The 13695-nt window shown below is 39.3% G+C and overlaps 1 pseudogene; it reads left to right on the top strand.

Moving 5' to 3' along the window:
- The first annotated feature begins 406 nt into the window (after positions 1 to 406).
- Positions 407 to 484, top strand: LOC127675990 (uncharacterized; annotated as a pseudogene).
- Positions 485 to 13695: the final 13211 nt, after the last annotated feature.

Here is a 13695-nt window from a genome sequence, read left to right as displayed (position 1 = left end):
TGGTCAAATTTCTTCCTCCTTCACCTTGCCTTGACCCAGACAGCATTACAGTAAAATATTAACATCTTTTCTGTAGATTCTTGTGATCAATTTTATTCCAGTTCTTGAAACTGCATCATTAGTTCAAGGGACACTAAATAAAGACAAACACACAAGGGCATCTGCAATAGGGAAAAGCAGCCCTCTCAGAGTAATAAAGATTATCTGATGGAGTAATGCTTTCTCTCCTACCACTTCAGCCCAAGTTGCCTTGGGTATGTCCAAGCATAACCTCAGAGGATGAATCAGAAATGATGATCAGTATCTCAAATTAGTCAGGGCTTTACTGCTGTGAGCATCGCTGAGGCTCCTTTTTTCCTCACACTAGGGGGAGGTTATATTACTAAGACATTCTTTTAAAAATCCTAGCTTTGTGCAGTGGCAGTGTCATAGCCAATGAGGTTTATCTGAGGTGTGATTATTACTAATTAAAAATCCTGATTTCAAGCCATCAAGATGGCTCAGTGGGTAAAAGTGACTGCTGCGAAGCTGACACACTACATTTAATCCACCAGAACCACACAGTGGAAGGAAAGAACCCACTCCCACAAGATAACATCTCACCCTCACATACACACACTTAAATCTAGATTCCACATATGGAATTAGAAAGCTTTTGCACAGAAAAGGAGACTATCAGCAGAAAAAGAGATAGCCTACAGAGCTGGAGAAACTCTACCTCTAAGAGGATTTATAGCAAGTGAACAGAACATACAGTTTTTAAATGGAGAAATGCAAATTAAGATAGCACTGAGATTCTATCTCCACTCAGTCTGTGGTGGTTCGAATATGCTTGGCTCAGGGAGTGGCACTTTTGGGAGATGTGACCTTGTTGGAGGAAATGTGTCACTATGGGGGTAGGCTTTGAGAGACCTTCCTCCTAGATACCTGTTAGCCAGTCTTCTGTTTGCCTTCAGAACAAGATGTAGAACTCTCAGCTCCTCCTCCAGCACTGTCTGCCTGGATGCTACCATGCTTCCCGCCATGATGATAATGGACTGAGCCTCTGAACATGTAAGCCAGCCCCAATTAAATGTTGATCCTTTACAAGAGTTGCCTTGGTCATGGTGTCTGTTCACAGCATAAAGCCTAAGACACAGCAAGAATGACCATCAGCAAGAAAACAGGTAACAACAAATCCTGGTAAGGGTGCGAGGAAGAACTGGTAGGAATGTAAACTGAATCAGCCATTATGGAAATCAATATGGAGGTTCCCCCAAAAAACTAAAAACAGAATTTCCATATGATCCATATGAATGGAACTTATATCATAATTGTGTTAATTTTTCAGTTGCTCTAATAAAATACCATGACCAAAAGCAAGGAAGTTTATTTTGGCTTACAGTTCCAGAGGTAGCGTCCATAATGGTGGGGAAGTATGGCAGCAGAAGGAGGAACATGATAGATCTTATCTTCAACTGATGAAGCATAGTAAGTGAACTGGAAGTAGAGTGAGGCTCTACTTCCAAAAGCCTACCTCTACTAATGTATTTCCTACAACAAGGTTGCACCACCTCCCTGAACAGTACTACCAACTGGAGACCAAATGTTGTAATATCTGAGCCTATGAAGGATATTTTTATTTCAACCACCATAATCATGTTAATTAATATATTAATTATTAATATATGTTTCTGGATCTCGATTTTCATTTGAATATATGTATCTTAGTTTCTCCTCCCATTGATACAATAAGATACCCAGATAAAAGCATATTATGCAAAAAAGTTTTAGTTTAGATCACAGTTAAAAGGTATAGTCCACCTTAGGACTTCCTGGTAAATAGGATCTTCAGATAGCTTATCAAGTTGCCCTAGTAGTCAGCACATAATTATGAGTGGTACTGATTGGCATTGGTACTGATAAAGTAGCTTTCTCTCTTTTATGCACTCCAGAACCTAAATCCAGGGAATAGAGCCACCCATTTTGGGGGTACTAAGAGGGAAATCTCACTAATCCCTTTCAAATGTGCCTAGAGGTTGTCTCCTAGGAGATTCTAGATCCTGTCAAACTGACAAGAATAATTATCAAGATCATGAGAAGGAAGGAAGAAATCTAAAAATGTATAGAAAAAGAGTAAGAGAGGGTAATAGAAGGCAACAAGGATAAAAAATATTACATTTTTCTCTCATACACTGTATTGTAGTGACAATTTTGGAGTTTTATTTTCTTTGAAAACCATAGAAATATTATAAGAGTACGTTTTCATTTTCAGAGGGCATAAAAGTACCAGGGTCTGATTGCTAGGTTGTTGTTGGGGGAGGGGTATTGGTTACTGTTGATTGTTATTGGTTGTAACTTGTTAAGTAGTTGTATGCATAAAAGAAATAATAAGAGGAAATTAGATATCTTGACAGTAAAGATCAAACTTGCCACAAGAAACTCGACACCCCTACTCAGCAGGAAGTAGTCTAATGATAATGGCAGCCCCTTTCCAATTCCTGACTTTATTGAGTGCTCTTTCCTTTCCTCTGTATCAATTTTTCTCTATCTAGTGTTAGGGGTTTGAAAGGGTGGAATAAAAAGGGTGGAGAAGTGTGCAAGAAAGAACCATAAAATAGCAAAGACTGGCTACACTGTATAGACTTAAATATGACATGAAAATAAAAGGGAGATTATTTGAGGAGAGAAATCGGAGCAGCAAGAGGGAAGGGGATGAGACAAGAGAGGGCAATGGGGGTGGGGTCAGGGCAGTCTAAATACATGTGAAGAGATCATAAGAAGACCTGTTACTTTGTATGTTAGCTAAAAACTCGATTCTTAAAAATGATTAGTAGCTAGGTCCTTCCAGACCTATTAAATCAGGACTGTGTGGGTTAGGGTCCAAATGCCAAGATTTTTCAAAAGCTCCTCAGGAAAAAATTTTAAAACAGCCTTATAGAAGTATGATTCATATATCACAAATGCCACTAATTGTAATTGCACGATTCAATAATTCTTAGAAAATTACAGAATTGTATAACCATTCCCCTAGTTCGGCTTTAGAATATTTTGTTACCCCACATCCCTGCTGCCAATTGGCAGTTACTGGTCATTTTCACTTCCAGCCCTGGGACAACCATGGACCAGTTCTGTATAGGTTTGCCTTTTCTAAACCTGTCATTCTCCAGAGTTTTAATATGCAGCCTGAATCAAGAATCCTTAATATGGAGTAAAAAAAGGAAAAGCTTGTTTAATTAGATGAGAAAGAAATGGAGAAAAGTGTTTATTTGGCTTACTGGTCCTCATTGCCCATATTGCTGTTCATCATCAGAGAAAATCAAGACAGGAACTCAAACAAGGCAGTATCCTGGAGGCCAGAGGCAGAGGCCATGGAGGGATGCTCCTTACTGGGTTGTTCAGCTTTCTTTCTTACAGAAACCAGGACCACCAGCCCAGGGATGGCATCATCCACAATGGATTAGGCCCTCCTCCCTTGATTACTAATTAAGGAAATGCCATACAGCTATACCTCATGGAGGCATTTTCTCAATTGAGGCTCTGTCTTAGTTGGGGTTTCTATTCCTGCACAAACATCATGACCAAGAAGCAAGTTGGGGAGCAAAGGGTTTATTCAGTTTACACTTCCACGTTGCTGTTCATCACTAAAGGAAGTCAGGACTGGAACTCAAGTAGGTTAGGATGCAGGAGCTGATGCAGAGGCCACGGAGGGATGTTTCTTACTGGCTTGCTTCCCCTGGCTTGCTCAGCCTGCTCTCTTATAGAACCCAAGAGCACCAGCCCAGGGATGGTACCACCCACAAGGGGCCTTCCCCCCTTGATCACTAATTGAGAAAATGCCCCACAGCTGGATCTCATGGAGGCACTTCCCCAACTGAAGCTCCTTTCTCTGTGATAACTCCAACCTGTGTCAAGTTAACACACAAAACCAGCCAGTACGGGTTCGATAATGATGCTAGCTTGTATCAAGTCGACATAAAAGTAACCAATAAGTCATACAAATAATTTCAAAAATGAAAATCTTGTTGATGAGAGCATTCACCTAATGTGAGTGATGGAAGTGAGTGTTCAAAGTTGAGTGGGAAGGAGATAGTGGAATCAGGCTCACAAAGGACCCTCCTCCGCCAGAAGGGGGTGAGAAAAGGTAAGAGCAGGAGGCAGATTGTGGAGTGCCTATTAGGGCTTTGTTATATGATGGTAGAGTTGGGGAGAAAATGGGTATCACTGATGGGCATGTAAAGGAGCATTACAAGCTCTGCTTCTCATTTTAAAGGATTCCCAACAGCTTTGTAGAATTTAGATTAAAGGTAAGAAAAAGAGTGAATGTAGGTCAACTGTGATGAAAAGGCCAGTGTGGGAAGGTTTTTCCAATGTCCTAGCTTCAGCTCCTAGTTGCTAGGCTCCAGTCATACTAACTTCCATTAAATAACAAGTTGTTATTTTACTTCCTACTCTGTCTTCCATATAAAGCATCAACTCTTTTCTTGGCTTGCATGACAGAAAAAATATTCACTGAGTATGTAAATTAATGGAGAAAACAACAATTACAAATGAGAGGTAACAAACAAACAAACAAACAAAACTAGAGCTAGACATGGTGGCAAACATGTGGAATCCAAGCACTTGGGAGACTGAAGATGCTGAGTTTGAAGCCAGCATGGCTTATATAGTGAGTTCCATGCCAGCATAAGCTATATAGTGTGTCTCAATATTCATCCCACTACATAACATATATAATAGTAATGTACCTGGAAAACTTCCCTTAACTTTTGTTCTACTCTGCTTGCCAAGACTGTTTTCTTGCCTAGTTATCCAATAGCTATGGCATTATGCCACATATCTTCTATAATTTCACTGTCATATATTTTAATTCAAGGCACTTCTGGAATTAAAAAAAGAACAATTATTTTTATTTGTGTGTGTATGTGTGTGTGCACATGTTCATAATACAGATGATGGAGATGACAGAGAAAGACATACAGACAAAGAGAATGTACATGTGTGTAATCTCAAAGACCAGAAGAGGGCATCAAATTTCCTGAAGGTGCAGTTATAGATGGTTGTGATCCACCTAACATGGGTGCCAGGAACCAACCTCTGGTCCTATGGAAGAGCAGAAAGGGTTTGAATTGCTGAGTCATATCTCCAGCCCTTGGAATTTTCTTGGTAACCATCTTCAAGTCTATTTTGTCTCCTGCATTAAACAGTGAAAAGGAAACAACTCTGCCATTATAAATACATCTTTCTACCTGGAAATAGAAAGTGGCTTCCAACCAAATGTGGTGTGAGAGAAATGATATCATCTTTTAAAACTGAAAATTAAATGTTTCTGTTTTAACTGGAGTCTATGTCTCAGATGACATAAGACTATAAAATCACATAGGCTTTTTAAATCGGTTTGTTGTTCTTTTTAAACAAACTCACTGGAAATTTCTAATAATTTTTTGCACTTTCCAGATAGTCTCTTTATGAGGTCTTATTTTAATTCTAATATTGGTAAAGTCATTGCTTGAGTGTTTTAGAAACACTTACATTGTTATATTTTTCTCCAAAACAATGATATATGATTTTTGCAATATCCAAAATGGCAATACATTTGCATCCTAAATGGAGATTCAAATTTTCAAGAGTCTAACACTAGCCTTTTTTGATAATTAAGTTAAAGATTAATCTAGAGATTATTTCAATGTCAAAAATTGTACTTAAGTCTTGAGTAGTTAAACTGAAGCCACACACACATTCATGTTTAAAAAAAATAATTTGAGTGGGACCAGATGGATGGCTCAGAGACTGAGTGTGCTCTGCTCTTGCAGAGGACTCAAGTTTGATTCCCAGAATGCGTAGGAAAGAATTTACAACTTCCTGTAACTATAGCCCCGGGGAATCCAACTTCCTCTTTCTGTACTCCTTAGGCACCAGCATTCATGTGCACATAGCTACACACAAGCATACATAAATTTAAAATAAAATAAGTCTAAGAGGTAAAATAATTTGAGTAATGACATTCTTACTGTTATAAGCCTCTAGCTTCTCACTGGACACAGTTTCAACAATTTTAAAGATTACTCATTTAAATTCAGAATAGTTCTGTAGGATATAAATTATCCCTATTTGCTAATAAGAAAACCACGTCAGGGGTGCTGAATAATGCCCAAGTAGGCCTAGCTGTCTGAGGTAGAACTTAGCTTTATGTCTCCACTTTCCCTGTGGGCAAGTGAGTGAAATGTGCTCACTTTTTATTTCTAAACTTTAATCAGTTGGGTTGAACATGGCTGCAAACTCTGACAATCATGGCTGGCATTCCAGAGACTGAGGCAGGAAGTAGGTGAGTTTAAGGTTAGAAAAATCCGGTCTTGAAACAAAAGCAAGCAAGCAAGCAAACAAACAAACAAAAAACTGTCTTTTATTTTGCTTCATCTCCATCTGGTTCACAACTTTGCTTGCAAACCCTCCCCACTCTCTGTGTGGTCAAGTTGGAAACTGCCACCTCTTCCTCAAAGACCTAGGACTTTTCTCCCTCCTCTGTGCCTCCTTTCTTATCTTCTTCTTTCAGATCTAGAACTATGTATTAAGTCAAACCTGACAAAAATTGAGCCTTTTTCCAATTATACCTGTAAGAGCTCCCCTTTTATCCTGTGTCTAATTATTATAAATTCAACATCAGTAGAATTCAGATGACTAAGGGCTTGCCATGTCTTCTCTCTGAGTTCCTTGAAAGGGGCCCCTGGCAGACATCATCCAACACCATACTTTTTAGATCATAATATCTGAAAAGTTAGCCTAAAGGAGGAAAGCCAAAGGTAGGTCTTAAGGAAATAATGTTATAACCTGTAATAAAATGAAAAGCATGAATCTAACTTGGGGAACTGTCTATCCATGGAATGGACACATTAATATAAAGAAATGAAGTCTTAGAAATCAATGGGGTCTATTGAGTTGGTTCCTGAAGTCTAGTAAAATGTAAATGGCATCTTCCTTTTATTGGCTTCCTGAATGATTGAGTCTAGAACTTTTGGCTGTCCCTCCATTATATTCAAAGAAAGTCCCTGAAATAGAAATGTGTATAATGTTGCATAGAATCTGCATACAGCTTCCTGCAGACTTTAAATACTATCTAGGTAACACTCAATTCTGCTGTAGAAATAATAAATGAATGAACAGTAAATAAATAAATAAATAAATCAAGCCAATAAATGTTATCGAAATGGAGTTATGTGGTATGGTTCAAGAACACAGGGTCAGTAGGCAGAATTTGTTTAATCTGAATATTTTTTTTTTTTACAGGTGGTTGAATCAGGGGGTGCAGAACTTGCAAATTGGTAGGGAACAGCTAAATTGTCAGTGTGTCAAGTACTATAAGCATTTGCTGAGTACTCAAAGTTATATAATGGACAGTTGCTTCACCACAGAGGTAGTTGGCCCACAGCTTTGCAGTGAGTGCCATGATTATCATCCAGATTTTATAGGTGAAGAGACCAAGGAACATATTCAAAATGATTTTCCTGGGGTCACACAGCTAGTACCTAATAGAAACCCTGATTTAAATGTATTCAGATCATTGCCCCTTCCTGTCCTCATACCGTGCTCCAGGTATTATGAACTGGCTTGGCAGAGAGGATGGAGCTAATGACCAAGAATAAGTTCTTCTCCATGGAAATTAGCCCAGCACGTTCACCTTTAAAATGTATGCAGATCCAAACACAGATGATTATATCTATTTACCTTCTACTGAGGAAAACAGATAAAACAAACAAAGCATGGCTCCCCTGGTTAACTGAGTCCACTTTGAGTAGATCACATTATCTTTTTCACTCTTTATGTCTCTGTCCCTGCCCAGATAACTTCTCAGCTCTTGCTGCTACTTGTTGAGTCTCTTTCTCTGCTCTATATATCTGCTGATCCATGTGATTTTCTTTGGCCAGAGGAATATTAGCAAAAGAGAGGCAAGCAGGGGACCAAAGGTGCTTGCACAGCTGGGCTGTGTTCCATGTGCTTCACATTGCCATGACATTACATGCTGTGGCGGGCCAGCTGGTCCAAGGAGAACAACACGTACAGCAGACCTGCATCGAAGCTGGGCTTAAAGCCAATCCTAGCTGAGCCCTGTGTGTACCCACTGACCTCCAGCCAACTTGCAGATGTGAGAGCAAAAATAAATCGATGTTGCTTAAGCCGTTGGATTTTCATGTGGTTTATTTTACTCTAAGACTCTGGCACTCACTGACTACTAACCAATGAGGTCGTGTCTCTGCTTTACGTACCAATTCCTCAAGTCAACGAATTTAGCCAAGCATAATTTCTTCTATTAAATACAGCAAATACCTAAATCTCTTATATCCACATTTTTCTTTATTGTGGGATTGATTACACAACTGTATTTTTTTTGTCCTCTTTAGGACCCCTGTTGTACACCTGTGTTCTCTGAAGAAGAAAAACCAGAAATAAAACCCATAAAAACAACAACCAAAAAAAAAAAAAATAAAACAAAGCAAAATGAACCAAAAATGGCCACTGTTTTCATTAAATCTGTTGTCTGAGCTTTCAAAAGGCCATAGGACATAATGAGCAGGCCCGTGTGACACTGTCTCAAGGAAGGGAGAGGAGACCATTATCTGTTGCCAGCAGTTTCAGTCACTCCTCCCAGTCATTTGTATCTAATTCTGCCCCAGTCCTATGAGATTTCAGAGGTCCAGGAAGATGCTAACGTGTATAGGGCAATTTGGGGGTGGGGAGCTCAATCCATGCAGCTTTAGGGGAGACATTGTCTGTGCTACGTGAAGACTTTCATGGGGCAACTTTGGGATTACCCATATCCCTGTTGCTAATCCCTTACCTGTGCTCTGTAAGTACATCCAAGAAACTGGTTCCCCAAGGTGACCTTGGGTGAAATTCTACTTTGGTGTTTTTCTTTGGAGCTTGATAAGGAGAGGGTAGATATAGTTCTTCTTGTCAGAGAAGAAATGCTCACACATGCTATTGGTACTGTAAAAGGCAGAAAGATCTTTCCTGAATTTGTATGTTCACCTGAGAAAAAAATTACAAATCTTCAGAGAAATCAACATTCTTCTCTCTTCTCACATGCAGTGTGATAGTTTAAAATTAATCCCCATGAATGCATTCCCAAGTTTGCTTGGCCCTTTCTGTCAATGAGGCAAGCTCACCTAAGGTGATCAATGTAAAACGAGGAACAAGTTCTTTCTGCTCACTGTCTCAAAAGTTTTCAGTTCTTGGGTGGCTGGCTCCTTACTTTCAAGCCTACGAGAAGGCAGAACATCAAGCAAAGAATCAAAGAAAGGAAGCTCACCTCTTGGCAGTCTAAGAGACAAAGAGTCTGGAACAGAGGTGAGCTAGGGACAGCATATATCCTCCAAAGAGGCATCTCTAGTGACCCACTTCTTCCAACTAAACCTCACCTCCTAATTTCAACCAGTTTGCTACAATTCAATCAATGAAGCCATCATTGATTTGGTTTGGTTCATTCCTTAGCTCACACTCCCCAGGGCCCAGTCACCTGTCCTTGATTGGATCCAATATGCTGTACCCCCAAACACTGCGCCCTAAGCATACCAAAAAGAAAATCAGAAGCCTGTTTTCAAAAGCCAATGAGTTGCCAGTTCTATTATGTAGATTTCTTAAGTGTTTCTCAGGAATTACATGTGATTTCTGCCTAGTCTGACTACCATCCATCAACATGTGTTCCCTGTTTCATCCTGCAGGGCTTGGTTCTGGAATCTTGACTGCTGCAGTGAAAGAATGAAGAAAGAACCGAAGTATGGTATAGGAGGGAACTGCTCATTAGTCTGGTGCACCGGTGAAGCAACAAAATCTTCAGCAGTTTTATGTACACCCCAAGAGGAGGAGTAACGCTCTTTCAGTCGCAGGTCTCTATTGGCCAGCAGTCTCAGGTTACAGTCATCTGGAAGGAAGAAGCTGCAGTTGCTAGTTTTTTTGTTTTTGTTTTTGTTTTGCTTTGTTTTGTTTTGTTTTGCATATGCTACCAACATTTACAATCGGAGCAAAAGAAGGCTTTGCCATCCCTCTGGGGACGTCACTGGGGGACAGCTTTTGCCACTGCATGGGTCTGAGGCATTGGGATCTTTCACATGGTTGTGCCCATGTCAACAATACACATCCCTTCAGGGCTTCGTTAGCTTTGCACATGTCCCTTTCCAGTAAATGTGCCTGTAACAACCATTTACAAACTGGGAGAACCTGAGTCACTTGTCTAAAATGATGTTGGACTTAAATCATTCTTGCCAAAGGATTTACTCAACTTAGATTGAGTAAACACACTCAGAAAAGCTGCAAGAAAACATTACTGTGAAACCTCAACTGCTCTGCATTCACATTTGACAAATAATATTGTGCTGTGTATATTCCTGTTTTCTGTTATTATAACAAAATTACTTGACATTGGATACTTTATAAAAGGGTATTATTTGGCTTTTAGTACATGTTGAAAGCCAAAATCCATGTGGTCCCCTCTGGTATTTAGCATGAGCACATAATATAACAGGAAGCTCAGATGTGCTCTCTTAGAATAATTCATTCTGCAAAGTCATGCCTCAACAACCTTCACCTTGAACCCATCACTTAACAGTTTCACTACCACACCACCATACTACCAGCTGAGATTTCAGCATATGACCCTGTGGGAGACAAACCACAGCCAAAATACAACCACCCTTTAATGATCACAGATCAAATGTCAAAAATCAGAAAATTTCATGCTGATACAATGCTGTTATATGCTACAATCCAGATTCACATTGCCAGTTGTCCCAATACTATTCTTTGTGGTATTTCCTCTTTCACTGATTCAGAATTCAGTCCAAGAGCTGAGAATATGATAAATCAGCACATCTCTTTAATCTTCTTTAATCAAGAATGACTTTTTTTTCATGACACCAATGTTTTTCTTTTCATAGTACTGGCCTGCTCTTCTATAGAAACTAGACCTAAAATTACCCAATGATTCTGCACAGTGAGATTTGATATATTCATTTTCAACAGGACTACTACATAGATTGCATTTATATTTCCTTCTTTTCTTTTCCTTTCTTTTCTTCTCCTTTTGGGTTGTTTTTTTTTTTGTTTGTTTTTGTTTTTTTTTGTTTTTTTTTTTTTTTTTTTTTTTTTGAGACAGGGTTTCTCTGTGTAGCCCTAACTGTGCTGGTCACTCTGTAGACCAGGCTACCCTCAAACTCACAGAGATCTGCCTGCCTCTGCCTCCCAAGTGTTGGGATTAAAGGCATGTGCCCCCCACCCCCAGATGGAATTTACATTTTTAATTCTCATTCTAAGAGTTATGAAGATCATATGTCCTATCACTTAAGGGCTTTAATTGGTGAAGAATTATTTTTGAACGAGAAGTTTGATATGCTACTTATATTTGAAGCTATTATTATTTCTCTGCAATATATTCATTGTGATTTAAAAAAAAAGCACAGCACACTTTAACAAGAGCATACTGTAATTACTGTCATGCAGTAATTATAGGAAGATTTTGGCTCAATATAAAACCTTTCTAAATTTTAGAGCAACATAAAGATGCCTTCAGTTTTGTGAACTTCTTAACTTGAATATTTCTACCTGGTAAAGGCAAGGAAGTTGTTTAAGCATGAGACAAGCATAGGACTAAATTACTTCCATATTCTTTAACCCTTATTTGTCACTCAAAAAGGTTGATACTAGGGCATCTTGCACCTTTTTTAAAAGGAGGCCTCTTTGAATCAACAGCAAAATGTTTTGGTATATTCAGTCTTTATATAAAATTAAAGGAACATCCCAAGAAGATGGCTCCTTGAGTAGAAGTGCTTGCTCCACGAGTGTGAGAAATTGCATTTGAATCTTCAGAACTCATACAAAAGTCTGGCGCACAGGGCTAGCATCTGTAGTCCCACTGCTCCCACAAATGGATAGGAGGTGGAGACAGGAGACTGTCCAGGACCTCTTAGGTCAGCTAGCCTAGTGTAGGCAGCAGATAAACAACCAAGCATCCCTGTATCAAATATAGTGGAAGGCAAGAACTCACACCTGAGGTTGTCCTCTGTCCTCCACATGTTTCTACATTCACACACAAGGGTACACTCACGTGAGCACACCCACAACGAAAGACGGGCACATAAAACCTGTGCTAAGATAGTACCTTTCACTTATAAGACTGGCAAAAATCTGGAAGGGTAGTGACATGCTTTTATTGGTGGTGATGTGGGGAAACATTCAACTTCATTGGAAGATAATTTAGCAATAGCTGTCAAAATGACAAATCCACTGTGTTGTGGGAAGAATTAGAAGTCAGGGAGGACCAAAGAAAAACAGTGTCTTCTGAACATGACAGAACCACTGTGCTCATGAACTCGTGGCAGCTGTGGTTGCCTATACAAGATGAAACCAGGCAAACTTCTAACATGAAATGAAAGAGGGGTTTGTGAGTTCCCATCCCCTAACTGGGGAGTTATAGGGTTGATGGCTTCTAGAGAAGGGAATTACATTTTCTTTAGAGGTGTGGCACCTGGTAGGTTAACCACACTCCATTGGATAGCCCTACCAATGAGATTATGAACAGCATAAATTGCAATTGATGCATTATTAATTTTTTTCTTTTAAAAAAAGGACAAAAAGTTGGGAGGGCAGAAATATGGTGTGTTCTGGGAGAAGTTAAAGGGAGGAATTAGGGGTGAATATGATCAAAATACATTATATGAAATTCTCAAGGAATTGGTAAACATATTAATTTTAAAATTATACATATTCCTCCATAAACCTGCAATTCAATTTTAAACAGTTTCTTCAAAAGATATACCTGCTGCTATGCTTTGTATATGGTGTGTGTGTGTATGTGTGTGTGTGTGTGTGTGTGTGTGTGTGATTTAAGGTCTCATGCTTCCAAATACAATTCCTCTTATGAGAGGAGAAACTTATTCTAAATGTTGTTTAGAGGTAAAAGCTTTAGGAATGGATTAGACATGGCTGAGCCCCCGTGGCTTTGATAAGGAGATGGAGAGAGACCAGAAGGCATATACACAGACACAGACATATACACATGGGGGGAAGAGGAGAGAGGGAAAGGAGGAGAGGAAGAAGAGAGAGAGAAGGAGAGAGAACTTGTCTTTTCCTATGTAACACTGCCCTACCTCAGGACTCTTGTCAATAAAAAGACAAGCCATCACCAAATACAGTATCATAATCTTGGGTCTCCAAAACCATAAATCCAAATGAATCTCTTTCTTGATAGCTCACTCCGACTGTGGGACTGTGTTCCTGGCAACAGAAGACAGTCTAATCCTTTCCACATGAGGGAAATGACATAAGCACAAGATTACTTAATGCAGCACTGCTTAGAACCACAAAAGATGGAGATCAATGTAAATGGTCATGCAGAGGCAACTAGTGACTTATTTGAATATTCTATCTGAAGTGCTGTGCAGATGTTAACAAAACAAGGAGCATTCTCTGCCCTGATTGAAAACACTCTATGATACAGTCAGTGAAAAAGTCACAGTTTTTATGTGCAGAACAATTTATGTGCAGAACAATTTTATATTTTGCCTTTGGTATAAAGGGGACAGGTCTCCACTTCACATTTTTTTCTTATCTTCTCTCTTTAGGATGCATAGAAGTCATATCCAGGGCTTCATGCAAGTGCTCTGCCACTAAGCCACAGCTTCACACTCACCTTTCTGAGTTTTCTGTTCATCTCATAAATACTGTGGA

Source organism: Apodemus sylvaticus, chromosome X (genome assembly GCF_947179515.1).
Source record: "Apodemus sylvaticus chromosome X, mApoSyl1.1, whole genome shotgun sequence".
In the NCBI taxonomy this organism is placed as follows: Eukaryota; Metazoa; Chordata; class Mammalia; order Rodentia; family Muridae; genus Apodemus; species Apodemus sylvaticus.
The sequence above is the reverse complement of the archived record's forward strand: the minus strand, read 5'-3'. Positions and strand labels throughout refer to the sequence as shown.